Source organism: Pseudophryne corroboree, chromosome 11, assembly GCF_028390025.1.
Source record: "Pseudophryne corroboree isolate aPseCor3 chromosome 11, aPseCor3.hap2, whole genome shotgun sequence".
Lineage (NCBI taxonomy): Eukaryota > Metazoa > Chordata > Amphibia > Anura > Myobatrachidae > Pseudophryne > Pseudophryne corroboree.
Genome location: NC_086454.1, coordinates 60,821,466 through 60,849,052, shown reverse-complemented (window position 1 = coordinate 60,849,052; position 27,587 = coordinate 60,821,466). Strand labels below are relative to the sequence as shown.

The 27,587-nt window shown below is 43.6% G+C and overlaps 1 long non-coding RNA gene across 1 annotated transcript in view; it reads right to left on the bottom strand.

Annotated features, from left to right (window-relative positions):
* Positions 1-21,235: 21,235 nt before the first annotated feature.
* LOC134968830 (uncharacterized) overlaps positions 21,236-27,587 on the bottom strand; it is a 39,736-nt gene continuing 33,384 nt past the window's right edge. The window contains exon 3 of the long non-coding RNA XR_010189342.1: positions 21,236-23,157. This is a non-coding gene — a long non-coding RNA (uncharacterized LOC134968830). The remainder of the gene's footprint in view (positions 23,158-27,587) is intronic.

Below are 27,587 nucleotides of genomic sequence, written 5' to 3'. Positions count from 1 at the left end.
AGGGAGGGGAGCACACACTACGTACAGTACAGGGAGGGGGAGCACACACTACATACAGCACAGCACAGGGAGGGAGCACACACTACATACAGCACAGTACAGGAAGGGGTAGCACACACTACATACAGCACAGTACAGGGAGGGAGCACACACTACATACTGCACAGTGCAGGGAGGAAGCACACACTACATACAGCACAGTACAGGGAGGGAGCACACTCTACATACAGCACAGTACAGGGAGGGAGCACACACTACACACAGCACAGTACAGGGAGGGGGGAGCACACACTACATACAGCAGAGTGTAGGGAGGGAACACACACTACATACAGCACAGTACAGGGAGGGAGCACACACTACATACAGCACAGTACAGGGAGGGAGCACACAGTACATACAGCACAGTACAGGGAGGAAGCACACACTACATACAGCACAGTACAGGGAGGGAGCACACACTACATACAGCACAGTACAGGGAGGAAGCACACACTACATACAGCACAGTACAGGGAGGGAGCACACACTACATACAGCACAGTACAGGGAGGAAGCACACACTACATACAGCACAGTACAGGGAGGGAGAACACACTACATACAGCACAGTACAGGGAGGGAGCACACACTACATACAGCACAGTACAGGGAGAGGAAGCACACACTACATACAGCACAGTACAGGGAGGAGGAGCACACACTACATACAGCACAGGAGGAGCACACACTACATACAGCACAGGGAGGGAGCACACACTACATACAGCACAGTACAGGGAGGGAGCACACACTACATACAGCACAGTACAGGGAGGAAGCACACACTACATACAGCACAGTACAGGGAGGGAGAACACACTACATACAGCACAGTACAGGGAGGGAGCACACACTACATACAGCACAGTGTAGGGAGGGAGCACACACTACATACAGCACAGCACAGGGAGGGAGCACACACTACATACAGCACAGTACAGGGAGGAGTAGCACACACTACATACAGCAGAGTACAGGGAGGAGGAGCACACACTACATACAGCACAGTACAGGGAGGAGGAGCACACACTACATACAGCACAGGGAGGGAGCACACACTACATACAGCACAGTACAGGGAGGGGGCACACACTACATACAGCACAATACAGGGAGGGAGAGCACACACTACATACAGCACAGTACAGGGAGGGAGCACACACTACATACAGCACAGTACAGGAAGGGAGCACACACTACATACAGCACAATACAGGGAGGGAGCACACACTACATACAGCACAATACAGGGAGGGAGCACACACTACATACATCACAGTACAGGGAGAGAGCACACACTACATACAGCACAGCACAGGGAGGGAGCACACACTACATACAGCACAGCACAGGGAGGGAGCCCACACTACATACAGCACAGGGAGGGAGCACACACTACATACAGCAGAGTACAGGGAGGAGGAGCACACACTACATACAGCAGAGTACAGGGAGGAGGAGCACACACTACATACAGCACAGTATAGGGAGGAGGAGCACACACTACATACAGCACAGGGAGGGAGCACACACTACATACAGCACAGTACAGGGAGGAAGCACACACTACATACAGCACAGTACAGGGAGGGAGCACACACAACATACAGCACAGTACAGGGAGGGAGCACACACTACATACAGCACAGTACAGGGAGGAAGCACACACTACATACAGCACAGTACAGGGAGGGAGAACACACTACATACAGCACAGTACAGGGAGGGAGCACACACTACATACAGCACAGTGTAGGGAGAGGAAGCACACACTACATACAGCACAGTACAGGGAGGAGGAGCACATACTACATACAGCACAGTACAGGGAGGGGGCACACACTACATACAGCACAGGGAGGGAGGAAGCACACACTACATACAGCACAGCACAGGGAGGGAGCACACACTACATACAGCACAGGGAGGGATCACACCCTACATACAGCACAGCACAGGGAGGGAGCCCACACTACATACAGCACAGTACAGGGAGGGAGCACACACAAGTAGTGAAATACAGATACAGGGGACCAGCACAGCGAAATCTGTTCCAGTGGCTATTCTGCCCCTGGTTACATACATAGCCACCACATTACATACTGTACATAGCCACCACATTATTACAGGAATACCAACACATTACACGAATAGCACCACATTAAACGTATAGCACCGCACTACACGTATAGCACCGCATTACACAAATGGCACCACATTACATGTACAGCACTGCACTACACGTATAGCACTGCACTACATGTTTAGCACCACATTACACGTATAGCACCACATTACATACACAGCCACTGCATTACATAAATAGGCTCATCATCATGGACAGACATTAGGCAGCTATTGGGTTGAAGGACTTTTCATAAGAGATTGTCCCAGGGCTGGCTGTGAGTGCAGCCTGATCAGCTGGCATCCTGAGAACAAGGTACGTCCTGCTCCTGTCCAGTCCCTAAACCACACACTGTGACCGGGGACGCCCTAACCCTTACACCAACATGATAATGCAAATAATGTAATTAAAAATAACCTCTCTGCCGGGTCCCCTTCAGTGCTCAGTCGCCGCTCTGGCCAGTTCAGTGAGAGTGCGGTAGCTAGGGTGGTGGTGGGTGTAGTGAACCTGGCTCCGACCATAATTATGCTGCTTCAACGGGCCCAGGATCGTTGAAGAGACCTTTGGCTGGGGCCAGGGAGAGGATGCTGCTGAGCTGGTTAACTTTCTCCAGGACCCCCGTTGGTATAACAGCTTCACCACCCGGAAGTGCTCGCTAGCATAACTTACGGATTGCATTCCAATGAACCGCAAGTACTGGAATCAGTGTCAGCCAGCCCAACCCGAATGTGAATCTGCCTGGCTGAAGTAGATATGGGACCAGCCCATCGGAATCTGTCATGGTGTCCTGGTGGGCCAATCCACCCTTGGTAGGGGGTGTTACACAGTGGAGGATGTTATAAAGAATTCAGAGAGTGGCATGTGTAACATTTTAAATGGGGTGTTATAATATACATAGTAACATGGTGTAGCGATTTTATATAGAGTGCCATGGTGTGAGTGTGTGCATTTATGAGAAAGAAGATAAAGGTAAATATGTATACTGTGACACATGGACACACTTACACAAAGACACAGAGGTCCTAATTCAGAGGTGGACACTTCCATGTCCACTTTGACATTTTGATAGAGTCAAATATTTACCTTTGAACATAAGCTATGTACTAATACCGTGAAGCCGTTATGGCCGCTAAACCACCTGCACGTGCTACGCACTTTGTACGCTATTTGCGTACAAAGACTTCGCACGTGGTACGCAAATAACGTACACACGCTGCGCTGGGTGTACGGAATACACACAGCGAGCGCACACACAGTCAATAACCTTTTAAACCTTAAACACAGAATATGCTTATACTGTAAACCTTAGTACTGAGATACTGCAATGATGTAACACTGGTTAACCTTGTTATTAAGCAAGCTGTTTGAGCGATTGAGATGCTCAGAAACCCTTAGTAATAAATGGTGAAACACACAACACTTGGTAAGGTTCCAACACCTTCTTAGAAGATTTTAGTATGTAAAAGGGGAAAAACAGTTACAGCTTATACACTACAAACCTAACATTAACAACTAAACAGAATAACATAACACAAATATAAACAATAGCGAACGATCGCAAACACAAGTACACAGAATGAGAATGAATGGCATACACAAAGGGAAGAAATGGCTACAGTGAACTTACACACATGGGAATGATTCGCAAGCGCTTCTGGAACCAGCCTCCAGCCTTCAGTGTGAAAACCTTGCAGAGAGTGAGTGACTGCCCCAGCAATGGTGGTCCTTATATTTACAGCATACATTCACAATACAATGGGCCCTACAATCTCATTGTTCATTGGACACAGGAATGTGTCTCCACATTATAGTAAAGGTCATAGGTGGGTTTAAACAGGTGGGCTGTGTCCTTCTCCAACTGCCCAGGTGGGAGGTATCCTCTGGATTCCCCCCTGCATGTGTGATTATCAGCAAATACATTTAATGCTCCAAACATACTTTTGTGCGTAACTATACGCAGCAGCGAACAATCTCTTCCTAACCAACACTGAAATGTTACTATTAAAATACTCTACAGCTGGATACTAAACACCACCTTCCAACCTTTGCCTGACCCTTCATATCATGCAAAGAGGGATCCCCATGTCCACGAACCATTTAAACTAAACATTCTTGCTGACATTGCTAAGGGAAATATTATCTACAAAACACACTATATGAGTTAACTATGCTATAAACGAGTCGCCCGCTACAAGCTCACAAACTCTACCGTAAATACGCATATCACGCGCGTAATCGCCGGAGCGAGTTTACGCAATTTGCGGACATGTGCACACACGGCAGACTGAATGCACGATCAGCGGGCATGTGCATTGGGGTTAGTACAAGGCATTGTGAACTACGATATTTTTCGACTGTGACAGTCCCCTTTGGCAGTCACCAATAACTGCCACTTTCTAAACAATTCAAACAGAAAAATATATATGTCATCATGGAATACCTTATTATGATTGGGTAGAGGGAGGAGAGGAGAAGGTGGGAAAGATATGACCTAGTGAGATAGTAAAAGCATGTGTGTATGAAATCCATGTCTGAGGGGTCATGTATCATCGTGCCATACGTGTTCTAAATCAAGCTTCGAGGTATTGCGAAGTATACATTGAATCCTTCTTATCCCATATATCAAGGGTCTGTGGATGGGCTGTCAAACTCTACCGAGCTCTTTTCGGCTTTTGGTTACAACAAATGGGGTGCACATTAGTTGATGATACATGAAAGGGGAAAATATGTGAGTGCTAATATATGTGGCTATATTACCTGTCGACTATGTGTGTCACTACCTGAAGATAGTAGAGATGAAGATAAGAAACATGCGTTATAAATGCAGTCGTATGATTATGTATGTGGTCGCCGATTGGGGTCTTGTTGATGTCTTGTCTGATGTCTTGTCCGGATTGTCGTGTCTTTACTGTAGCTTTGCGGTAATTGGCAAACAAAGCTTCTTCAAGTGTCCATAAAAAGAATTACAGTCTCTAAAAGCTCATTAGGTGTCTGTGACACAGTTCATCAGTGGTCTGTGTAAAAGGTCATCAAATTCTTCTTCCAGGTGGATTTCTTGGTACCTCGGAGAAAATCAAAGGAGAAACGGGTGACAGAAACGGACCGTGGAATCACATTTTATCACAACATTGTCTCGATTGACGGGTCATAAATCACTTCAGGCAACACTTTTCCAATGTAACACAATCCCTCTGAGTTTGGTGCAAGGAACCTATACGCCTTCCTCCCACATATGAAATATGCATCATCGGGGAGGACATATGGGACAGAATATGACATAACCATATTACAAACCTTCCAGGTGAAAAATCCTATCCCTAACTCTCTGATCTGTCTAGTACACGTATCAGGTTGTATGATATGCGCACAGTATCCTGGTGATACTTCTCCAACTCGCATGGGCCTACTTCCTAGAGTGTACCTATATTGGAAATATCTTCCACTGTTGGCTATTTGGCGTATAAGCTCTGAGTCGATGGGCATTCCATCGGCTCTGTGTGAGAATGTCATGGTTTGGTTGTTCCATGACACTTCCCAATTTCCCGGCTTTCGGGGATTGGAAATGTTAAAACATATTAGGGACCTATCTACATGGTATTGGTGGAGCTTCAAACTAGGAGGGAAAGAAATATTACATTTCTTGTCCACCGGTCTCCCACCCCTTAATTCAAGTACCTGGTTAATGAGTATGGCACTAGTCCTGACTTTCTATGACCTTGAGGTACTTGTGAGCACACCCAGCATTCCGTTTGGTTTAAAACCTTACCCACTAATGAGTGATAGTCACTCAATGGATGACGGTCCATATTGATATTAATGCTGGACTGACATCTCTGGATGCACCCGTCCTCAATTATATTTTCACAATTCCTACAGATGCAGTTCTCTTCAGCTAACAATCCTTCACAATGTCTTTTAATGTCATGGCTATCAGATCGTTTTCTGATACTCGCCTTTGCTCGGTGATTGTGTGGTTCTTGGAATTCTACGAGTCCGTCCTGATCATCAGAACCCATTCCAGATCCTTTCTCGACCTTACTGGTACTCTCACCGAAACAGACTGCTCTGGTCAACAACAGGGTCAACAGGAAAACACGGACTGCAGTCTCTTGGGGCGAGTCCATCTTACAGGAGGAGAAAGAGAAAGTTGTAATGGGGGTACAGAAAATAATTGAAGGGGAAAAAACTTGTTACGATAATTTGTCCTCTAGTCTTGTTGTTCTTCTTGCTCAGTTGTCATCTCAAAGAGCACCTCTCAGTCTTCCCACAATGAACACTCCAGTGATACAATATTCTTTCCAAATCAGTGATCTTTCTGTAAGGAGCATAAAGCTTGCATTACCATTTGTCTAACTGTTGTGTGACATACTATCCGTACAACATGAAAGAACAAAAAGAGAGAGAGAACAAATAGAAAAGGAAAACATTGTCAGATTCATCAACAGGCTGTCGCATCATCATGTCCACCGGTATCTCTGCACAGTCTCCCCCACCAGTATCTCCACTCTCCATCCTTTGCGTCTGGCCAAACACAACGATGCTGGTAAGATATACTGGGGTTGGGTAGACCTCTGAAAAAGACCAAGTAGTCATGTGACGTTTGAGTTCTGTTGGTGAACGTCAGAGATTGAGAAGGAAACATTTAAAGATAAGTTACAAAGTTTACCCGGCCGTCCCTGTGTCCACAAGGAACTGACCTCCCAATTACATTGACTGTAACCTCAGGCTTACTATCAAGGCTAATGATCAATTTTACTGGCTGCAAATTACAGGTGCGGACCAAAATTCTTCATATATGATCCCTGATTACAATTGCGTGTGTCATAACTTTGCTCGTGTTCTTGTCTAGGGGGTCTGACTTTATGTGGGCTGTTACAGTTGCTGGCATAATGCCCTTCCCTTTTACAAAGATAACAAACCCTCGGCTTCCTCCATGTGCCAGGGGCCTGGAGTTTTGGTCGATTTGATGCCTCCTCTGGTGCTTGGATGCTCATCACCATCAACCGCTCTCCCTGTGCTTCCCTGGTTCTTTGGATATTATGGTCATGTCGTTGTCTAAGGGGTTGATATACCTGGTATGTGTCTTTAAACATACAATTTCGTGCAAAATGACCTTCCCTCTGGCAACTATAACATCTTATCACATTTGACTCACCAACAGGGGTCTGGGGTTTTGACTGAGGTAGCTTACTTATGGTCATCTGCTTACCGCCCTGTGTCTCCCTGTGTTTGCTGATGTTCCGCTGGTGCCCAACAGCGGACTTTCTTAATGCAGCCACCAAGATACTTCTCCAGTTAGGTTGAGTGGTCTGTACCCTTGTTCTCAACACTTTTGTTAAACCTTCCATCAATACATAAACTGCTACTTTTCTATGATGCACATTTTCCTCAATGTCCGCGATCCCAGTGTATCTAGCCATTATTTGCAGTGCTCGATTGAAATAATTAGAAGCAGTTTCACCTTCTTTTTGTCTTATGGGGAAGATTTTGTTCCACTTAACAACAGCTGGGAAATATACTCCTAATTGAATGTTGATCTGTTTAACATTTTCCTGATTGTAGGCATCGGTGAGAGGTCTCTCTTCGTCTAACTTACAATCAGAAATGAATTTCAAAGGGTCAATAGTGGAGGGCAAACATGCCCGCAGTACTGTTCGCCAAACTTTGTTAGTGGGTTCAGTGGCGTTACCTAGTTTTCTAATGAAACTTTGCCATGCAGCTAGATCTTTCCTGGGATCGGGAAATTCAGACATAATTGTCCTTAATTCTATCCGGGACCAGGCGCAGTGCATTGCAATGCTCCTGGCAGGAGTGATTCCCAGAGCGTCAGTCTGTCCATTTGGGACTGCAATCACCCTGACAGGATTAAGTTCAGCTACATCATCTTGTGTTGACTCTACAATGTGAGGTGCAATTGTCTGTGCATGATATACAATACCGTACTTACCTGTGGACACGACCTCACCTGACCCTCCGTTAGGGGGCTTGACTACTGCCTTTACCGATTGGGCCGTGCCCACCTGGGTGTCTCGTATGATGGCTGCTGGAAAAGGTGCCGACATCGTGCTGGGCTCACTTTCTTGCTTGTAATCCTGAGGGAAGTTTAACATGGGGTGCAACTTGCACGGGTTAGAATTTGTACATTTATCAGTTTTCCTTCTATCATTATTACATTTATTACATTTACTCTTATCATCGTTAATACAGTTACTAAGTGCATTATTATCATCATATCCCAGTATGCCATTCTCTGTAGCCATTGTTTCTCCAGTTGCCATGTGTTTCCTGCTAAGGTGGGAACCAGCTGTGCAAGCTAATTCCCTTTGTATCTCACCTTCCTGTTGCCATAACTGTAAACAATCATAATGCCTAATCCTCTGTTTTGCAGATTTTATTAGACATATCCTTTTTCTTAGATTTTGCAATACTTCAGGATTCAAACTGCCCACCCTGGGGAACTGTTCACCATCATCCTCAGTCATTCGTTCCCATTCTTTGCATAAAACCTATATGTGTGATCCATATTTTTCACACATTATATACCTCGCCGACCCAACTGGTCGTGGTACTAAATCAACCTGAACCTTGGTTGATCGTCCCTTACTTGAGCAACTGGCCCCCATTATTTGCAGGTATTGCCTTCTTTGCGAATTCCTACAAAAAACCAAGTTGCCTGAGGTAAGGCGACGGTGAAAGCTCAACGAGTGCCTTCACTCCCTCTCGCCCACGTTGACCAATACACCCAGAAACTGCATTAGCGCTGCTGTACTCAACCTAGGGCCCCTATGAACCGCTATTTACTGGGGCGTGTGGGAGTATGCTACCCTCCCCAGTAAGTATTGGCCGTTGAAGAATTCCTGAGTGAACAGCGAACCTCCCTTAAAATAAAAAAAAACCTACACAAATCACGTTAGAATGTACAAATAGCGTTGATGATCCCACAAAAACTGAATTGGTATCAAGGTAACCAACTAATGCACACAATTACGTGCGGTACAGTTGCACTTCGTATAAGTAACTATTACTTATCCGCCTTACAACCAGCGGAATCGGTTGTTTAGGCTGCGAAACCTTCAGCCGGAGCGTATTCTCAACACGGGCCTATATGGGTTTTGCGCCAACCCCCCTCTGGGTTGCGCTCACTTACCTCTGACTTTTCTTAAGTCAGGGTCTTCAAAACTTCGTATAGGTACTTTTAACGGATTTCTGATTTTAGCAACCTTCTGGTCTGCTGTAACACTACTTGCTCCTTTTACCTTATTTCACTGTTAACGTGAGATGCCTCCCACGCCACCACGTGCTTCACTTCACGGGTGTACTTCTACGAGATCCCGATTTTTCTCAAGGTTTACCCAAAGAAAAATTCACTTGCATACACACGCTTCTTTCACTTCAAATATACTTTGATTTTTCTGTACAGAAAATTACTTTCATTCAGGTAACACAGGTTAATCCTAGAGGAGATGCAGCAAGAGAAGGATCTTTTTTAAACTAGTTTTAGGAAACTGAAAGAAATTGTGCTATTATCTCGAAGCTTCCGTATCACCCTACTAAAACAATGTTATCGTGTGATTTGTATCTAGCGGGCGTATCTGTACGCACGTTGCGTAATTTACGCCACGTGTGTAGGCCTTTGCGTCGCGTACGCTTGACTCGCACTCGGTGAGAGACACGTGTACACAGGCTGGATACGTCCGCAGTAACACAAATAACACGCTTCTATAAATGTAAGCGACCTTTCACTATAAACGCTTACCAAACACCACACAGTATCTTCTTTGCTGCGTGCGTGTTTTTTACAATTACTCCCTTAAGTATTACTCTTTACTTTTTAAAATAGCAGCAAATTTTTCTCTGCACGTTATCAATGCAAATGGCAAACAGGAAGGTAGATATGTGAGAATACACAAATGAAAATTCTAAATTAATCTAATAATCAATGCTTCCAATTGTATGATTCATATTGTATAGCCATCCTGCAGAACATACATTGATGTAAACACACACATAATTATAATATTATATCTATGTACCATCCACTGGTTTCCTGAGACTCATTTACTTATTCAGTGCTTCTAATTTGCATATGAATATGCTTTTGACTGTCTGTGAAGGTGATTTTTTCACTGCTAGGAAAAAAACCCAGTTACACAGGTTAATTTGCATTTCAATGGCCCATCTCACAAGCAGCAGAGTTCAACAGAATCTTGGAGGTAAAGAGAGAAAAAGAGAAAAAAAAACAACAACTTTGTTTTATCTCTGTGTGTCGTTCTTACATCAAATATTCATTTTACTATTAACTTTCATTAAGCCCCATCTGAACTATTTATAATTGATTATGACATGGGTTAAATAAATGCATTGGAAACTCATAAATGGTGATTTATTTTTGACAAAGGACGGATGATTATTCCTGAGTAGACTGAAAATCAGCTATTTTGAAAAAAAAAATGACTTTCCCCAAAATGGCCGCTGCTCCTCCCCCTTCCACATCCATGAGGGTTACACAAAATGGAGGACAGACCATGCGGCTTCTTTTGTCACAAAAGAATCACCATGCAAGCCCCTGACGTTATTTTAGGCCTGGGTTAAAAATAAAACTATCAAGCTATGCAAACTTTTAAAAATACTTTTAAACCTACTTAAACAGATAAGCAATCCAATCTGAATCAAACACAATATGACTCATTTGAACCTTGTTTTGCAACAATATGATCAGATATGCAGAGTACAGGTGTGTGCATGTGTTACGTGTCTTGCGTGCGCAGTTGGCACCAAACAGAAATTAAACAGATTTAAAAGACAATAGCTTAACGTTCTTACCTTTCGGTTCCGGATCCCACCAGCATCCCTACAAACCAAGCGGAGCAGACGCTTTATCTAATCAGCACTACTGTATCCCCAACCACCAAACGGATAACAGGGGATACTACCTTCCCGACCTTTGCTGATAGATAAAAGTATGCTTTGTCCTACTAGGCTGTGGATATGAGGAGGCCTGGACGATCGCCCTCAATTGATAGAGTCAAATATTTACCTTTGAACATAAGCTATGTACTAATACCGAGAAGCCGTTATGGCCGCTAAACCACGTGCACGTGCTACGCACTTTGTACGCTATTTGCGTACAAAGACTTCGCACATGGTACGCAAATAACGTACACACGCTGCGCTGGGTGTACGGAATGCACACAGCGAGCGCACACACAGTCAATAACCTTTTAAACCTTAAACACAGAATATGCTTATACTGTAAACCTTAGTACTGAGATACTGCAATGATGTAACACTGGTTAACCTTGTTATTAAGCAAGCTGTTTGAGCGATTGAGATGCTCAGAAACCCTTAGTAATAAATGGTGAAACACACAACACTTGGTAAGGTTCCAACACCTTCTTAGAAGATTTTAGTATGTAAAAGGGGAAAAACAGTTACAGCTTATACACTACAAACCTAACATTAACAACTAAACAGAATAACATAACACAAATATAAACAATAGCGAACGATCGCAAACACAAGTACACAGAATGAGAATGAATGGCATACACAAAGGGAAGAAATGGCTACAGTGAACTTACACACATGGGAATGATTCACAAGCGCTTCTGGAACCAGCCTTCAGTGTGAAAACCTTGCAGAGAGTGAGTGACTGCCCCAGCAATGGTGGTCCTTATATTTACAGCATACATTCACAATACAATGGTCCCTACAATCTCATTGTTCATTGGACACAGGAATGTGTCTCCACATTATAGTAAAGGTCATAGGTGGGTTTAAACAGGTGGGCTGTGTCCTTCTCCTACTGCCCAGGTGGGAGGTATCCTCTGGATTCCCCCCTGCATGTGTGATTATCAGCAAATACATTTAATGCTCCAAACATACTTTTGTGCGTAACTATACGCAGCAGCGAACAATCTCTTCCTAACCAACACTGAAATGTTACTATTAAAATACTCTACAGCTGGATACTAAACACCACCTTCCAACCTTTGCCTGACCCTTCATATCATGCAAAGAGGGATCCCCATGTCCACGAACCATTTAAACTAAACATTCTTGCTGACATTGCTAAGGGAAATATTATTTACAAAACACACTATATGAGTTAACTATGCTATAAACGAGTCGCCCGCTACAAGCTCACAAACTCTACCGTAAATACGCATATCACGTGCGTAATCGCCGGAGCGAGTTTACGCAATTTGCGGACGTGTGCACACACGGCAGACTGAATGCACGAGCAGCGGGCATGTGCATTGGGGTTAGTACAAGGCATTGTGAACGACAATATTTTTCGACTTTGACAATTTGTTGCGGGAGTCGCAGGAATATGCAAATGCTAGTTTCAGCCTTCCCCTTGGGCACATGTGTGCACCTGAATATGCAAGCCCGGATAGGCCCACTGACTGTGCCCATGCATGCTGCAACACTGCCAGTGGTTCTAGACTGTCCACCATTGGTGCACCATCACAGGCCCTATCAACAGTTGCACCTGCCAAGGCCTCTGTGCAAGCGGCTATGCATCTAAGAATTAGTGATGAGCGGGTTCGGTTCCTCGGGATCCGAACCCCCCCGAACTTCACCCATTTTACACGGTTCCAAGGCAGACTCGGATCTTCCCGCCTTGCTCGGTTAACCCGAGCGTGCCCGAACGTCATCATCCTGCTGTCGGATTCTCGCGAGATTCGTATTCTATATAAGGAGCCGCGCATCGCCGCCATTTTCACTCGTGCATTGGAGATGATAGCGAGAGGACGTGGCAGCGATCTCTCAGTTTCTGTGCTCAGTGTGCTGCAAATATCTGTGCTCAGTGTGCTGCAAATATCTGTGCTCAGTGTGCTTGCAAATATCTGTGCTCAGTGTGCTGAAAATATCTACGTTCTCTGCTTTAAAAATGCTCCATATCTGTGCTGCATTGTAGTATATAGTAGGAGGACAGTGCAGAATTTTGCTGACCACCAGTATATATATATAGCAGTACGGTACAGTAGTCCACTGCTCTAGCTACCTCTGTGTCATCAAGTATACTATGCATCCATACCTGTGCTGCATTTTAGTTGTGCGCAGTATATAGTAGGAGGGGACAGTGCAGAATGTTGCTGTGACCACCAGTATAAATATAGCAGTACAGTAAAGTAGTCCACTGCTCTACCTACCTCTGTGTCATCAAGTATACTATGCATCCATACCTGTGCTGCATTTTAGTTGTGCGCAGTATATAGTAGGAGGGGACAGTGCAGAATGTTGCTGTGACCACCAGTATATATATATAGCAGTATGGTACAGTAGTCCACTGCTCTACCTACCTTTGTGTCGTCAAGTATACTATGCATCCATACCTGTGCTGGATTTTAGTTGTGCGCAGTATATAGTAGGAGGGGACAGTGCAGAATGTTGCTGTGACCATCAGTATATATATAGCAGTACGGTACAGTTGTCCACTGCTCTACCTACCTCTGTGTTGTCAAGTATACTAAGCATCCATACCTGTGCTGCATTTTAGTTGTGCGCAGTATATAGTAGGAGGGGACAGTGCAGAATGTTGCTGTGACCACCAGTATATATATATATATATATATATATATATATATAGCAGTACGGTACAGTAGTCCACTGCTCTACCTACCTCTGTGTCGTCAAGTATACTATGCATCCATACCTGTGCTGCATTTTAGTTGTGCGCAGTATATAGTAGGAGGGGACAGTGCAGAATGTTGCTGTGACCATCAGTATATATATAGCAGTACGGTACAGTTGTCCACTGCTCTACCTACCTCTGTGTCGTCAAGTATACTGTGCATCCATACCTGTGCTGCATTTTAGTTGTGCGCAGTATATAGTAGGAGGGGACAGTGCAGAATGTTGCTGTGACCACCAGTATAAATATAGCAGTACGGTAAAGTAGTCCACTGCTCTACCTACCTCTGTGCCATCAAGTATACTATGCATCCATACCTGTGCTGCATTTTAGTTGTGCGCAGTATATAGTAGGAGGGGACAGTGCAGAATGTTGCTGTAACCACCAGTATATATATAGCAGTACGGTACAGTAGTCCACTGCTCTACCTACCTCTGTGTCGTCAAGTATACTATGCATCCATACCTGTGCTGCATTTTAGTTGTGCGCAGTATATAGTAGGAGGGGACAGTGCAGAATGTTGCTGTGACCACCAGTATATATATAGCAGTACGGTACAGTTGTCCACTGCTCTACCTACCTCTGTGTTGTCAAGTATACAATGCATCCATACCTGTGCTGCATTTTAGTTGTGCGCAGTATATAGTAGGAGGGGACAGTGCAGAAAGTTGCTGTGACCACCAGTATATATATAGCAGTACGGTACAGTAGTCCACTACTCTACCTACCTCTGTGTCGTCAAGTATACTATGCATCCGTACCTGTGCTGCATTTTAGTTGTGCGCAGTATATAGTAGGAGGGGACAGTGCAGAATGTTGCTGTGACCATCAGTATATATATAGCAGTACGGTACAGTAGTCCACTGCTCTACCTACCTCTGTGTAGTCAAGTATACTGTGCATCCATACCTGTGCTGCATTTTAGTTGTGCGCAGTATATAGTAGGAGGGGACAGTGCAGAATGTTGCTGTGACCACCAGTATATATCTAGCAGTACGGTACAGTAGACCACTGCTCTACCTACCTCTGTGTCATCAAGTATACTATGCATCCATACTAGTGCTGCATTTTAGTTGTGCGCAGTATATAGTAGGAGGGGACAGTGCAGAAAGTTGCTGTGACCACCGGTATATATACAGCAGTACGGTACAGTAGTCCACTGCTCTACCTACCTCTGTGTCGTCAAGTATACTATGCATCCATACCTGTGCTGAATTTTAGTTGTGCGCAGCATATAGTAGGAGGGGACAGTGCAGAATGTTGCTGTGACCACCAGTATATGTATATAGCAGTACGGTACAGTAGTCCACTGCTCTACCTACCTCTGTGTCGTCAAGTATACTATGCATCCATACCTGTGCTGCATTTTAGTTGTGCGCAGTATACAGTAGGAGGGGACAGTGCAGAATGTTGCTGTGACCACCAGTATATATATATATATAGCAGTACGGTACAGTAGTTCACTGCTCTACCTACCTCTGTGTCGTCAAGTATACTATGCATCCATACCTGTGCTGCATTTTTAGTTGTGCGCAGTATATAGTAGGAGGGGACAGTGCAGAATGTTGCTATGACTACCAGTATATATATAGCAGTACGGTACAGTAGTCCACTGCTCTGACCCAAAAATCAAAATTAAAAGCGTCTGATGAGAAGCGTAAACTTGCCAATATGCCATTTACGACATGGAGTGGCAAGGAACGGCTGAGGCCCTGGCCTATGTTCATGGCTAGTGGTTCAGATTCACATGAGGATGGAAGCACTCATCCTCTCGCTAGAAAACTGCAGTGCCACTCCTAGATGGGCCAGGTGTTTGTGTCGGCCACTTGGGTCGCTTAGCTTAGTCCCACAGCTACCTCATTGCACCTCTTTTTTTCTTTGCATCATGTGCTGTTTGGGGACTATTTTTTAAATCTGCCATCCTGTCTGACACTGCAGTGCCACTCCTAGATGGGCCAGGTGTTTGTGTCGGCCACTTGGGTCGCTTAGCTTAGTCACACAGCTACCTCATTGCACCTCTTTTTTTCTTTGCATCATGTGCTGTTTGGGGACTATTTTTTGAAGTGCCATCCTGTCTGACACTGCAGTGCCACTCCTAGATGGGCCAGGTGTTTGTGTCGGCCACTTGGGTCGCTTAGCTTAGTCACACAGCTACCTCATTGCACCTCTTTTTTTCTTTGCATCATGTGCTCTCTGGGGACTATTTTTTAAATCTGACATCCTGTCTGACACTGCAGTGCCACTCCTAGATAGCCCAGGTGTTTGTGTCGGCTACTTGGGTCGCTTAGCTTAGTCACACAGCTACCTCATTGCACATCTTTTTTTCTTTGCATCATGTGCTGTTTGGGGACTATTTTTTAAATCTGCCATCCTGTCTGACACTGCAGTGCCACTCCTAGATGGGCCAGGTGTTAGTGTCGGCCACTTGGGTCGCTTAGCTTAGTCACACAGCTACCTCATTGCACCTCTTTTTTTCTTTGCATCATGTGCTGTTTGGGGACTATTTTTTGAAGTGCCATCCTTTCTGACACAGCAGTGCCACTCCTAGATGGGCCAGGTGTTTGTGTCGGCCACTTGGGTCGCTTAGCTTAGTTACACAACTACCTCATTGCACCTCTTTTTTTCTTTGCATCATGTGCTCTTTGAGGACTATTTTTTGAAGTGCCATCCTGTCTGACACTGCAGTGCCACTCCTAGATGGGCCAGGTGTTAGTGTCGGCCACTTGGGTCGCTTAGCTTAGTCACACAGCTACCTCATTGCATCTCTTTTTTTCTTTGCATCATGTGCTCTTTGGGGACTATTTTTTAAATCTGCCATCCTTTCTGACACTGCAGTGCCACTCCTAGATGGGCCAGGTGTTTGTGTCGGCTACTTGGGTCGCTTAGCTTAGTCACACAGCTACCTCATTGCACCTCTTTTTTTCTTTGCATCATGTGCAGTTTGGGGACTATTTTTTAAATCTGCCATCCTGTCTGACACTGCAGTGCCACTCCTAGATGGGCCAGGTGTTTGTGTCGGCTACTTGGGTCGCTTAGCTTAGTCACACAGCTACCTCATTGCACATCTTTTTTTCTTTGCATCATGTGCTGTTTGGGGACTATTTTTTAAATCTGCCATCCTGTCTGACACTGCAGTGCCACTCCTAGATGGGCCAGGTGTTTGTGTCAGCCACTTGGGTCGCTTAGCTTAGCCATCCAGCGACCACGGTGCAAATTTTAGGACTAAAAATAATATTGTGAGGTGTGAGGTGTTCAGAATAGACTGGAAATGAGTGGAAATTATGGTTATTGAGGTTAATAATACTATAGGATCAAAATGACCCCCAAATTCTATGATTTAAGCTGTTTTTGAGGGGTTTTTGTAAAAAAAAAACACCAGAATCCAAAACACACCCGAATCCGACAAAACATTTTCAGGGAGGTTTTGCCAAAACGCGTCCGAATCCAAAACACGGCAGTGGAACCGAATCCAAAACCAAAACACAAAACCCGAAAAATTTCCAGTGCACATCACTACTAAGAATGCAGCTGTGACTGATATGCCTGTAACACGCCCATAAGCCATTCATGAGACAGATGGGGTTTTTTGCGCTCACTTCAGGCCACCTTCCAGTGACCTACTGGGAATGCACATCATGGTACCATTCCATTTCTAATACCATCGGCCCCATTTACAATAGCACATTGCATACATTGAGTGTAACGCATGCACCAAAAGGGTTTTCTGATTTTTATTGCACATGCGCAGTAACATATAATCAGTCAAATATGTGAACACTATTATGGTGTGTGGTTTGCATGCACCTCTGAATCAAGCTCAGATAGGCTGCACCTTTACCTTAACAGCAGATACAACCATTCACATGACCAGTTAGAAATTACATGCAGTGTTGCATGCCCGCCACTAGGAGAGATACTAGTTATCAGAAAAAGCCAGAACCCAGCATCAGGGGAGAAGAGACTAGTGGGTAGCGGACAAAATAAGAAGTGCTTGGTGCTGACATACAATAGCGAAGTCCCTTCCAGTAGCAGTCTTTCCCAGAGGGAATATTACAGACCCTTCCTGGGTACCAGTACTTAAAAAAAGCTCTTGTTCATCTCCACATCCTTTAGTGTAGATTCATGGGTGCTGGAATGATTTGTGGTTGGGTGAGGCATAGTAAAAAATAAATTTTGGCGCTGCATCCCTTCCCCGTGTGGGGAGCGCTTACTTCCGGATCCCCGTGGAGACTCCTACTTTAAAAAGGCTGCCGCTGGGTTTTTTTCCCCCGCAAAACCCAGCAGCCACAGGGTTTTTGTATTCAATTAGAACTCAGAAAATTGGATGCAATGATCACTGCGTCCTTTTTCTCGCATCTCCAGAGTATGTCAGATTTTACTAAAATCTTTAATTTTAGGAAAAGTCAGTGGGATTTGCTCTGGGATTGGGGAAATTGGGATTTTCCAATTAGCTTAATTAGTCAGTAATTACTCACCTACCAAAGTGGGGTCTTCTTCATCCAGCTTCGGAAGCTGGGTTTTCTGCAGCAGTGGTGAGTGTGTGAGGTGTGCGGAGTTTGTGTGAGTGCTTGCAAGTGTGTGTGAGTGTGTGGAAATGTGTGTGTATATATGGGACTGACCCCCAGTGTGTGTGACCCCCCCTCTGCTGTGCAATAACCTCCGGAGTCAGCTGCTGGGAGAACTACATCTTGCCCTTGCACCTCCTCGCAGCCCTGGAACCTCCCAGCAGCCCCGGGATTCCCAGCAGCCCCCTCCCTAGTCACAATATGGAGGGGAGCACACTGGGAGCCGAAGAGACCAATGGAGAACACCGGACAAATGAGTATGTTTTTATTAATTTCATTTTTTATGCGCCGCACAACTACTTTTTTTAAATTGGATACTGCAGGTTTCGGATCTAAAATTAGGCGCGAAGTGAGCAAGGTTTTTTGCCTCACTAAACTTCGCTCCCAATTGGATTCCCCCTATTAATTAGTAATGTCTTAATGGGCTAATACACACATTTCACGTAAACGAAAAAAGGTAGAAAAATGTATTTGTAGCATCCAAATTTTATTGATATTATATCTCCTCTGTAGAAATATCTTAAAATTATTTGATCAAACATTATTAACATTTCAGTAATGTATTAGGATGTATGATTAACTAATCTTAAAAAAGAAGACTTATTTATATCTCTCTGGAAAGATGTTTAGCTGGGAACTCAAGCTCCATCATCTGTAATAACTTCATAAAAGCTCTCTGGAAATATAATGAGCTTTAAAATCACATACAGTAGCCTCTGAAATGAATGTACAAGTGCTGATTACGGGTGTCCATCTGAATGACAGCTCTTATGACTGCTACAAAAATTATAATCAACTCTAATGCTAAGCTGATAAGTAACCTCTTCTCTGTCCTATAACGAGATGAGAAAATGTAAATTCTTAAAATCTATTTCTGCAATGTTCTGTCGTAATCAGCAGAGGCTGGCAAAAAAAAAAAAGTAATGGTAAATGAGAAAATAATGAAGTTTATGAATATAGAAACTGGTCTTTATGTTACTAGTAACAAGAAGATTACCAGAGATGGAACAGAGAGAAATAATTTTCTATTGCAACTTCCTTTTGACGTGTTGTCAGCAGTTTGTATCAAAGCACACGTATTTATTAAAGAGAAAACCGTAACATCACTCAAACCATTAAACTACATAATTACAACAGCAGAACATATAAAACCTTTACATTTATATGTTGTGATGTAATGGTCATTGGGGGTGATTCAGACCTGATTGCCGGGCTGCTAAATTTGTTGCGCTGCGTTCAGATAGTCGCCACCCAAGGGGAGTGTATATTCACCGTGCAAGTGTGCGATCGCATGTGTACGCCGAGCTGCAAAAAATCCCTCAGTCAGCGTACAGCTACAAATCCGTTCGCACCTCACTTACCATTTAATGAGTTTTCCACTATGTGCAGTGTGTGTGTAGCCCAGGACTTACTCCTACTGTGCGATGAGAACAGGCTGATCGGGGCCGGAGCTGACGTCACACAACCTCCCTGAAAGCGCTTGGGAACGCCTTTATTTTCCCTGACACTCCCAGTAAACTTTCAGTTACCACCCACAAACGGCCTCTTCCTGTCAATCACCTTGTGAACGCCCGTGCGATCTAAATTTTCACTCCAGCCTGTAGCTGTCCGGCGATGCCTGTTGGTTTGCGGACATGCGTGCACATTGCGGTGCATACACATGCGCAGTCTATCGCTGATCTCCCGCTGTGCAAAAACGCACAGCACTGATCAGGTCTGAATCACCCACTTGTCTCTACATTCTTCTCTTAGCATACCACAACACAACATAAAACAACTAGCATTAACCAAACTGCGCTCAATCATATCAACCCAAACTGCCCATTTAGATTTCTTAACAGTACATCTTAAAACTTTATTTACATAAACTAGTAAAGGATGATCTCAGTCTGCCCTCAGCTCTATTCCGCCCCCTCTAGATTCACCTCCTGTTTCTGGCTGCCCACCTTCCACAACACTCTATCCCCCCCACTCGGTACTATTCCCCTGCTCCTATACTTATCCCGTTTCTCCACTTAGATTAGGTCTGTCCTGTCTTCTTAACAGTGGTAGCCGCTGGGGAAGGCACTCTGGCTCCTACTGTGCATGTATGTTGGAGATGGGACAGACCTTAGAGAATTATTATATAGATATGTATTTAGTTATTTAATATATAAACATTTATATACCCTGGTTGATATGGTAGGGGTCCTTTCATTGACTCCAGAGTATGGAGGCAGGGAAAGGAAGGAGCTGATATTACACCACTTAACTTTGGGGGTCATTCCGAGATGATCGCCCGCTGCCGTTTTTTGCAGCGCAGCGATCAGGTTACTACTGCGCATGCACCGTAATGTGCAGGTGCATCATACGGGTACAAAGCGGATCGTTGCTGGGTGATGAATTTAACGAAGAATCCATTCGCACAGCCGATCACAAGGAGATTGACAGGAAGAGGGCGTTTGTGGGTGGCAACTGACCGTTTTCAGGGAGTGTTTGGAAAAACGCAGGCGTGTCCAGGTGTTTGCAGGGCGGGTGTCTGACGTAATTTCCGGGACCAAAAAGACTAAAGTGATCGCAAGGGCTGAGTAAGTCCAGAGCTACTCAGAAACTGCAAAAAACTTTTTCGTTTCGCTCTGCTGCACACGCGTTCGCACACTTGCAAAGTGAAAATACACTCCCCCGTGGGTGGCGACATAGCGTTTGCACGGCTGCTAAAAGTAGCTAGCAAGCGATCAACTCGGAATGACCCCCTTTGTCATTAAGAAAAAAGTAGACTTTTTTGGGGGCACTAAAATAGATTTCTGAATATATTAAAACATAACTTTTAATGAAACTTGTATAAAATAGTGAGTTATAGTGAAAGACTATGTTGGGGCACACTTGATGGATATAAAATATGTTAAAACTTAACTTTTATTATGGTTAATCATAAAAGAAGAAAGGACACAGACTTACATACAAAATACAGTCACCTTAGGTGGAGTTGAATGGTATTAGTATAAGGGGTTGACATGCCCCATGTTGTCACCAATCAAATTGCTGAGTGTACATAACCATTTCCAATACGCCCCTGGTGAAAAATATTAAAATCAAAGATATGTATAATATCTTAGTATATCAGGAGTGTAATATCGTTATGGAGGAAAATGATTTTCATAATGGTAGCTATAGTCCTTGATAATGGCTCCCTTGGTATTTGTAATGGTTGTGCTAATGAAGCTTCTTTCTCTGGTAGGTGGTCTTGCAAAGATTGTAGTTCTAATTAGTAGAATAGGTATAGAGGTAAGGCCAATGTTTTCTTCACCACTTCTGCTGTTTGTTGATGATTGGAGCTACTGCACCTGATATTCCAAGATAGTCACTTGACCTTGTACTGATCAGGCCTGTCACTGCTTTGCTTCCAAGATCAGATGAATTTTGGCGTAATCTGAGTACTAGTTAGGTTATAAGTATAATACATTCATTAGTATCCCACATGAAAAAGGAAAACATCTAATTGCATACCAAATAGTGCAGTTAGACATGAGGCATAAGGCATGAGGCACAAAAAGGTAAATATAGGTTCCATGTAGGCTAAAGAAATTTAAACCAAAGAGAAAAGGAATATGTTGGTAACATAGAGTAGAAAGCCACTATTTGAGAGGTTTCTATAATAATAAAAAAAAGAAAAAAAGAAAAAAGGAGAATATTGATAATTATTAATACCCCTTTTCCACTAGCTCAACAAACACGGGTAAATGCACGGGGGTGCGCATTTACCTGTGTTTTTTGCTAGTGGAAAAGGGCAAAAACCCGGATCAAGTGACCCGTGAATCCTATCCAGGTAACTACCTGGGTAGGACACGGGAATGATCCGGGTAGGGTTGTAGTGTAAACGGAAGCTGTGATGATGCGACATGGCTCCCGTTTACACTGTATGGAAGGGGGCGCTGGGAGATCATGTGATCTCCCAGCGCCGCCCCTGCCGCGTCACCAACCCAGCAATATGCAGGGTTGGTGAGCGCAGTGGGAAAGGGGGCTGAGCACAGGCCGTAGCCAGGTAGCACCCATGTCAGGCTCCCGGCTGCGACCCGTGCTCAGTAGGTGGAAAAGGGGTATAAGTATCAGAGTGATGTGACTGTGTAATTGCCTTATTATATATATGAGCAGGAAAAATGTGACACATAAAGTGATGTGACTAAAGTCCATTGATGCAAAGTGCAATAGTGTGGATCTAAGTTGGGTAACTAATCGCATTATGTGGGATGGGGGCAATGTGAGGTATGTAGTATATGAGGTAGGAACTGGTGATTGTTAAATGTTGTGCTATTGGAGTAAATGGGTCTTGATGTGATGTGGATATAGTGTGGAGGTGTGATGTGTGATTGCAGAAGCAGGGGGGGGGGGGTGGAGGTTTGAGATAATGGTCAATATGGGGTAATTGTGAGGGTAAGTTTTTTAACCTGTGGGTGAGTTAGAAGGATGGGGATAATGCAACCAGGTAAGTGTATAGATGAATAAGATAATTTACAAGTTAGAAAGAGATTAGCTTAAAGTCTTATTTTCAAGGGTCTGTTGTTTCAATCTACATTGGGAGGAATTATGTTATGATTGCATGTCCTTTGTTTGAGGACTGGATGGGCTAGATGAACACTCCATAATTGATGTGCTCATTCATCCCTCTTGGTGCAAGGCAATCCAGTCTGAAAGTCCATTCGGATTCACGTTTGAGGAGTTGTTGCATTAGGTCACCACCTCTGATACCCAAATTAAATTTTTCGAGACCGAAGGCTTGTAGTTCCAATGGGTTGCTCTGATGGTGCCTATGAAAGTAAATAGTGAGTGTCAGACGGGTCCTGAATATCAATCTTGGACAAAAGTTTATTAACAGAATAAAATGTGATATCAAATTGTCTGGTTATTTCTTAATTAGTTATAGTGCAAACCTATTTTAGCTCTAGACAGTTTAGTATACTGTATGTCTGACATTATAAAAATTACAGTGGATGTTCAATTCATCCAACAGTTAGAATAGTAAAAACAAATGTCTATCTCCCAAGGAAATCCTTGAAACAAAGTGGTGAAAATATTGTGGACAATATAAAAAAACAAAATGCAATGACAGCCAATAGTCATGGGTATATTTGACAGTATGTTCCCTTAAAGTATCTAGTCCTACCAATAATCACTGCAGTTGAACATCAGCATCATAAGCATGAGAAAAAAACAAGTAATGATATAATATAATTATAAAGCTGTAACCACAATGTGTCACTGTATGTCTGTGCTGATATTCCGCATATCCAAGCAAAACATAGGAGAATATCTCAATTTGATGTGTACAATCCTAGACATTGGTATACTATAATAAGTCACTGTGTGTAAATGCAACACCAATTGGTAATATTCTCCAAGATCACATTGATAAATCAGAAGAACTTGCTTTTTCACTCTTAGGATATCTTGGTTTTTTTCTAACTCACTGATATCTTCAAGCAGCACACAGCAGAAAATGAAGTATCAGAGTTTCAGTGTCACTTAGTGCAGGGCCGGATTAAGGGCCACATTGGCCTGGAGCTGAAAATATTCAAGGACTTATTGTGAGAAATGGGTTAGGTGTGATCAGTGCTGTGTGGGTGTGGCCAGAGCCATATGGGTGTGCACACCTCTACACTATAAGCTCCAATGTCTCCCTAAATATGTAAAAATATAAAAAAAAATGCATAAATATCTGAGAAAAAATAGAAACACAATCTTAATAGTTATGCTTCATGGCAGACCATGTGGCCAGCTGTTGGCTAATGATCGTCATGCCACCATGATGATGGGCCTATTTTTATGTGGAGGCCTGGAGCTGTAGCTCCATCCGCCCCATTGTTAATCTGGCCCTGATTTAGTGTCACGTGTTTTCTAACCCAGAAGTTTAATAAAGCAACATATAGCAGAAAGTGAAAATATCAGAGTTTTTATGATTATCTCCATGTATCTGCATCCCACGTGTGTGCCCCTAGAGGTAGTGAATAGGTGGATGAGAGTACTGGGGTATATACCAGACTCTGAAGTAAAAATATAAAGGAGATTGGATTTGCTGTTGTAGAAGGGCACAGGATGTAGTTATGTGACCGACAGTCAGGAGACCGCAGGTCACTATACCAATGCCGGAATTCCGCTCCCTCGCAATCCCGACAGTCAGCATGCCAACTAACAGGGACTATTCCTACTCATGGGTGTCCACGACACCCATAGAGTGCAGCGAGCCCACAAGGAGCTTCTTTCCCCACCGGTCATCTAAAAGCCGGGATCCTGGCATCGGTATGGTGACACGAACCAACCCGTGGAACACAACCTTAGTCTCCTCTGTTGATATTGTACCAGTGCAGGGTGGGCACATGTATTGTCCTACAATGGGAGTCCAATATGAGAAGCTTGTAAATAAAGAAAAAGACTTTCATTGAAGTGATACCTATTTGAATGTGATCAGGATTATGGTAAAATGGTTATAATTCAATTCAGTATTGGTACTATACCATACAGTAATTATAAAGTCTGACTTTCAAAACCAGGATTCAACCATTAATTGATATAATGCCCAGACATGGCAGTCTGGAAATAAGACTAGGTAACCAACATACTGTATACACCAGGAAACAATTAACCAGACATGGTGGTCTGGAGGTATTACTTGGTAACCAACATTAAATACCAGGAGTAGATAGGTGGTTCAGCTTGTGCACCATTTAAGCCAGGTGTGCACCAACATTTAAGTATCAACACAGATCAGATGGCGGAGGGAGATGGGGAGAGAGATATATGGGGGTGTGGAAAGAGATAGAGAGATGTGGAAGAGAGAGGAGAGAGCTATGCAAAAAATGAAAAAGTCAGGCAATGCTATGCATAATTGTTAGTCATAGTAACATAGTAACATAGTTATTGAGGTTGAAAAAGACAAGTTGTCCATCGAGTTCAACCTTTGTTTTGATTCTATACTGTTATGAATGTAACCAAAGTATACCCATAGTAACTCAATACAGTCTTTATAAATGTTATAATACATTACTTTCTGAAATAGAAATGAATACCCCACCCTTCGGGTATTTACAGAAGTACAGTAGAACTTACCCATTAATAACTACCATGCTGGAATGTTGAAATCCAAACATTTGGTGAAATTAAGGGTCAGTGGTAGTGTTGGAGGCATTGGGATGACAGCATTTTTCCAGTGGAAGAACACAGGTTTTATTAGAAAGTGTGCCAAAGGGAGATATACCCTTCCTAGGCATGATAGGTACAGTAAGGAATGGCCCAAATGTATTATGCCTTAAAAAGTGATAGAGTGGAGATGGATAAAGAATGATAAAGTACCAGCCAATCAGCTTCCTAACTGCCATGTAACAGGCTGAGTTTAAAAAAAATGACAGTTAGGAGCTGATTGGCTGGTCATTTATCACTCTTTATGGGCGGGATGTATTAACATACATCGCCGCCCCTCACTGCCCATCGCAGCGATGTTGTTCACATATGTACTAACATATGCGATTAACATTGCGATGCAGTGATGGAGGCCCCCCGCGATACCTGTGAGGTGGTGTGCGGGGGGTCTCCGTCACTTCCCTGGGGTCTCCACCTGCTCACCTGCTGGGGAGCAGGCAGCAGGCTGCCCTGGGTGCCTCCTCCTCCTCCCCCCTGCAGCCGGAAAGGACCTCCGGCTGGGTTGCTAGGGGGAGGAGGAGTTTAACTTCCGGGCCAGGGCTTCCTTGAAGAAGGTATGCCGGGGGAGGAGGCATCGGCGGCGGGGGAGGGGTGGCAGAGGCAGCGGGTTGCGGCGGCCGGCAATAAGAAGCTCATGGCGATACCCTCAGGGGTGAAAACGCGGCGGATGGGGGTTAGTACATGCGAAAATGCAATAAAACGAGTTTTATCGCATTTTCCCTTTAGTACATCCCGCCAATATCTGTCTCCACGTTTTCACTCTTTAAAGGCTTAATACATTTGGGCCACAGTTTTAAAATAACATTATTGAAAATATAAATTTCCTATAACTGGTACCCAAATTCTGCTTCTCAATCAGCTGAATCATTTATTAACAGAATTACTTTAACTTACTGCTGTCTAAAATTGATTATTGTTAAAAATATAACAAAAAGGATATTGGGAGCATGTCCAAAATACTCTAGAACTATGAAAACATTATAAAACATTTTATGTCCTGAACAAGACAATTTGTCATCAGTGCAGTACATTGTTATTTGCTCCTGCTGCTACCGAATAAATTTACCCTTTTTATATTTTATGCTCAACTTGATCTGTTTTTTTGTAGACATAAGTGTAGTGAAATATAATAAGGATCATATCAGTTTTATTCTAGTGATCAACACTGTAGCTGTAGGAAGTGCTATAATGAGCTGTAGAACTTTTGATTCTAATAACAGCACACCATATAATTCTGATTCATGAATAAAAAACAGAAAAGAAAAGAGGGTTATGAAAAGTCAAATAAATAAATTACCTAGAAAACTAGGTAAAGTATTGCAGTTATTGTCATAGATACGTATAATGGTTAGTTGTTGTACAATAGCACTGACATCTAGGTAGTTTTACTAATACCCCTTTTCCATCTATGATCACAGGTCGCAGCCGGGAGCCTTACATGGGTGCTACCCGGCTGCGGCCCGTGCTCAGCCCCCTTTCCCATCAGCAGTCACCAACCCGGCATATCACATGATCTCCCAGCACAGCCGTTCCATACGGTGTAAACGGGAGCCATGTCGCATCGACATGGCTCCCGTTTACACTACAACCCTACCCGGATCATTCCCGTGTCCTACCCAGGTATTTACCCGGGTAGGATTCACGGGTCACTTGATCCCGGTTTTTGCGGGGGGGGACCCTTTTCCACTTGCAAAAAACACGGGTTGGCTGCTAACTTTTGCCCCCGTGCATTTACCCGTGTTTTTTGAGCTAGTGGAATAGGGTGTCGAAGTAAAAAAAAAATATTACATAGAGAGAACATACAGACTCCACACATTATAAGTTGCTATGCTTGCAAATACGCGCAGCGAACACAGCAATATATGGTAACATACGCATTTACACAGACATGCCACAGAGATAGATTCGACACATATTTCATACAGCATATAATTATAACATATCAAGCGCCAGACATCATAATGATTTAAAATTATATAATGGAGTAACGTCATGTATGTGTATTATTGGAGCAGAGCAAGATAGACATGTCGTGTTTGGTATT